Raw genomic sequence first — 4,138 nt, 5'->3', positions numbered from 1 at the left:
GAAACAGCTTCCTGTATAGTTGACGGGAGTTTAAAAAATCCATTAAAATATTTGATATATTTATTCCGCTCTCCTATTTTATATTACTCACGGATTTCGATGTTAAACCAGTGATATTACGATTTCGTACATCCCATCTTTAAGGGAATGTAGAAAAAAGGTGTACAATTGTTGTATAATGTTAAAAAATTAACCGTTACTTTGACAGCCTCATTTACAACTAAATTTAATGAATGAGAGAGATGCACCAGGTACAGAAAAAGCTCTAGAATTTATTTTCCTTAAATTTACGATTTATGTATCCGTTTTCGTAAAAATTTGTTTGTCCACTTTTTCCCGGAGGTACTGTATATATAATTATATATACAGTTATATATATAATTATATATTAACTTAATTTATTGTAACTTTATTATAATTATATATTAACTTAATTTATTGTAACCTTATTATAATTATATATATACACTTTCTGTCGTCTAGTGTCACGCTACAGAGAGTTTAGGCGGGTAAGTTGTGTTTACTACTGTCTGTACACTATGCAAATTAGGTACCGTAAGCAATGGCGACGTCGAACGGTGCACACTCGGTAAGTAATCCTACAATTTTTTGTTTATAGCATAATTTATACGGATTATTCCCAAAAAATTATGCGTGTTTTGGAAATGTTGGGTCGAATTAGTCTAGAATTGATTAATTTTATGGAAGAAAACCTTTCAAACAGCCGTAGTCCGTAAACTTCACACATGTCGGGCTGTGATTGGCTTATGTATTTAAGGATTTTTACAACGTGAAATTCGTATAAACTGGAACGTATCTACGCGTTATAGTGGGTCTACTGTAATCATTTCTACAGTTTTAGATGTAATTTAAGTTAAGGATTACTGCATTTATTAAATATCAGAATTCATTTATTATATACAGTTCAATACAAACTTCACAATCTTTCCCTGAAAAATTTTCCCTCTCAATTATTTGGTATACCCCAGTGTGATAGCCTATGTACTGTATATTTTTTCATTTCTATGAAAATGTTAGTCATGTCATACATATTAATTATATGTTTACTCGCATTTCATTTTTATGTACAGTATTTCATATAAGATTGCCATATTTGTTTGCCTGTCTACAAAGAATATCAGTTCCAAACCGCGACAGGCCATGCCATTCATTAACTTTAAGGCGGCCATGAACGTTAAATAAATCCTTTCAAGATCAACCGTGCATGCCTGACCTTGAGGTAATTCAGAATTTCCTATCGCCCACACACGAAGAAGAAAACCTTTCAGTCAGTCAGTTGGACATGGCATCTGATGACGACATACTGGCAGTTCTTGGATGTTTATTGGCTAGAAATTCTACTAAAACTCGCGGGAAAAAACATGTGCACAGAAGTGCATGGTGTAAAAGTAGTAGTAGTGGTTTGGGTAGCACTGATCACAAAATTAAATTTTCAAGAGAAATTTTAGGCTATAGATTCTTTCAAAAAGCATCAATTATCAGCTAAAGATCAATGGCAAGTTAATTTTACTACCGAAATAATTCCGGATTAAATTTTATAGACAAAATACCATCGGATATAACTCACTGAATCAAACACATTTATTTACGAAAATTATTAAATTATTTTTTAACGTATAAAGAATTATTTTTATTTTAAGGTGGATAGATAAAAACTGGAGCTACAGTTATTTAGATATTGAACTTTCTTGGATGTCCAAGATCAGATAATATTAAAAGTATTATGTGATAACTCAGCATGTATTTTCTTCATAATTGAAGTTTAGACTATTTACAAAAATTAAATTAAATTTTCCGGTCTATCTTTTAATCCCTTATACACCACCACAGAAGTAACAGTTTTAAATTGCTGTGAAGAAAACACTTCTTAATTAAACAAGGTAAAAAATCGGTAGAAAACTCCACAATGTTAAAAGAGATCAAGTGCAAGCCTCTTCTTGTAGGTTCTGACAATTTTACATTAAATTATTAAAAAAAATGTTATTACCACAAATATTTTAAATTAAAAAGCATTATTTTTTTGCAATATTCTATCTTTCGAACAATTCTTAATTGAACAAAAAATAGATAATTTCAAAATAAATGCGTTGTATAGATATTTAATAAATAAGTAACAAATATAATTTAAATAATTATTATATTTAACTATTTCCCCATTTTACTTTGTCTTATTGTTAAAATATTATTTCAAATTGTGGTGTTTTAATTTATTTGGATATTAAAAAAAAATAGCAAATATATATTAATAATTCTGAACCACATTCGATATTAATACGAATTGTAAACATTTTTATCGCAAATTAATTTTATAATTTAATAATTAAAAAGAATTTATTAAATTTTTCAAAATGTAAAAGAAAATAATATAGAGTATCAAGATGTTTTATGAAAACAAAAGAAATGAATTTAGAAGTTTTCTAAAATTATTTATAATTTTAATTTACTGAGGAAATTAGCCTTGAGTATTTAATTTGCCTTGGCTGCTTTAATAGAAACAGCAAGCATATAGCCCAATAATTCGGCAGTTCGTTTGTCTTTAATAATCAGGTTTATGAAGGAAAACTTTATACTTGCAGACTTCATACTGGTTTGTATCCTCGCCCAATTTGCACAAACCTGCATTATGCACTTATTGAAGCTACTGGGCAAGGTTAAAAATTAAGACAGCATAAGCACAATTATCCCAGATATTATAGGTTCTGATGACAAGTAAAGAATTTGAATCTTGCCATAAAAAAGCCACATTTTGATTATTGACTATTTGTGACATGCCATAACGAGCAAAAATTTGAAAAACTAATATGTAGGTTTAAAATTAATAAATACAAATGTATTCTGATCGTTTATAAGTTAATTATACTTTCTATTTGCAAAATTTCCTAAACCTTAACACAAAATAATAAAAAAATAAATTTTCAAGAAATTTGCAAGATTTCCCAGGATGATAAAATACTTTACAATATATTTCCTGGGTTAAAAGAACAACCGGGATCACGGGAACCCATTTGAGAAATCCTAATGCGCACAATCCAAAACTTTGCCTCTCCTTGTCATTCGTTATGCGAAACTTCGCTCGTTAATCGAGTCATTTAAAAAATTCGTTTTTTTCGTTATGCGAAACACTCGTTTATTCGAAGTGCTCGTTAAACGAGGTTCAATTGTACTAAGCTGTTAAATAAAAAATGGCAACGCAGAATGAGAAGAAGTAGCGCCATCTGACCAATAATTGGATTTAGCACAGCATAATAATTAATAACATTAATAAACAATATAAGAGTATGAGAGTATGAAAACTAATATTAATAACGACAAAAATAATGAAAAAAAATATTATAAATACCAAACAATGCCATGTGTTATGAAGTCGCGTCATCTGTGGAAAAAGAAAAAAATAAACAATTTACATACGGATTTATGGTTATATTTATAATACAGTACTTATTTACGAAGGCCAAATGGTTTTCAAATTAACGTCTCTTTGGTGGACGCTTATTTGTTGTATTGAGAATGTATTACCAATACATAATCGTTTTTCTCCTAAAACCTGACTGTTCTTCTATTACAAACTTATTCTTTATTATTTTACTAAAAATCATATACAGGCCTATTGTATTTAGAATAGTAATTTCTCTGTATTCTTTTCTCGTATCATTTTAATTTTTACTTTTCTAAATACTAAAATAACCTTTGTGTGAGGATCCGAATTCGGACTTTTCGTGTGTTTATTCGTTTCACATTGTAGCTATACTTTCATTCGATAACTGTCAACTTTTGCACCTGGGAGCTTAATATCTGCTAAGTTCTCAGGCTTAATAACGACGCTTTCTCAGCACCTTTCGACCTAATATCTCTGTTTCAACAATCCAACATGAAAAACAGACAACAAAAAGTGAGGGAGTCGTCACCAGTTCCTGAATCGGACCACTCAAGATTTCCCTGTGCTAAAACTTTGGATATTTCCTCGTCTTTGGATATTTCCTCGCCTTTGGATACCTCCTCGCCTAATAACTGTGGAAATAAGAACTGTCGTCCAGAAATGTCTTCTTTTATGATTTCATACAAGGTAATTATCGACACGCGAACTTCTGTAAACTCTTTCTCAAATCGGGGAAAAACG

This window comes from Centruroides sculpturatus, unplaced genomic scaffold, assembly GCF_000671375.1.
Source record: "Centruroides sculpturatus isolate CEXI.00-Female unplaced genomic scaffold, Cexi_2.0 scaffold1986, whole genome shotgun sequence".
Classification (NCBI taxonomy): Eukaryota; Metazoa; Arthropoda; class Arachnida; order Scorpiones; family Buthidae; genus Centruroides; species Centruroides sculpturatus.
The sequence above is the reverse complement of the archived record's forward strand: the minus strand, read 5'-3'. Positions refer to the sequence as shown.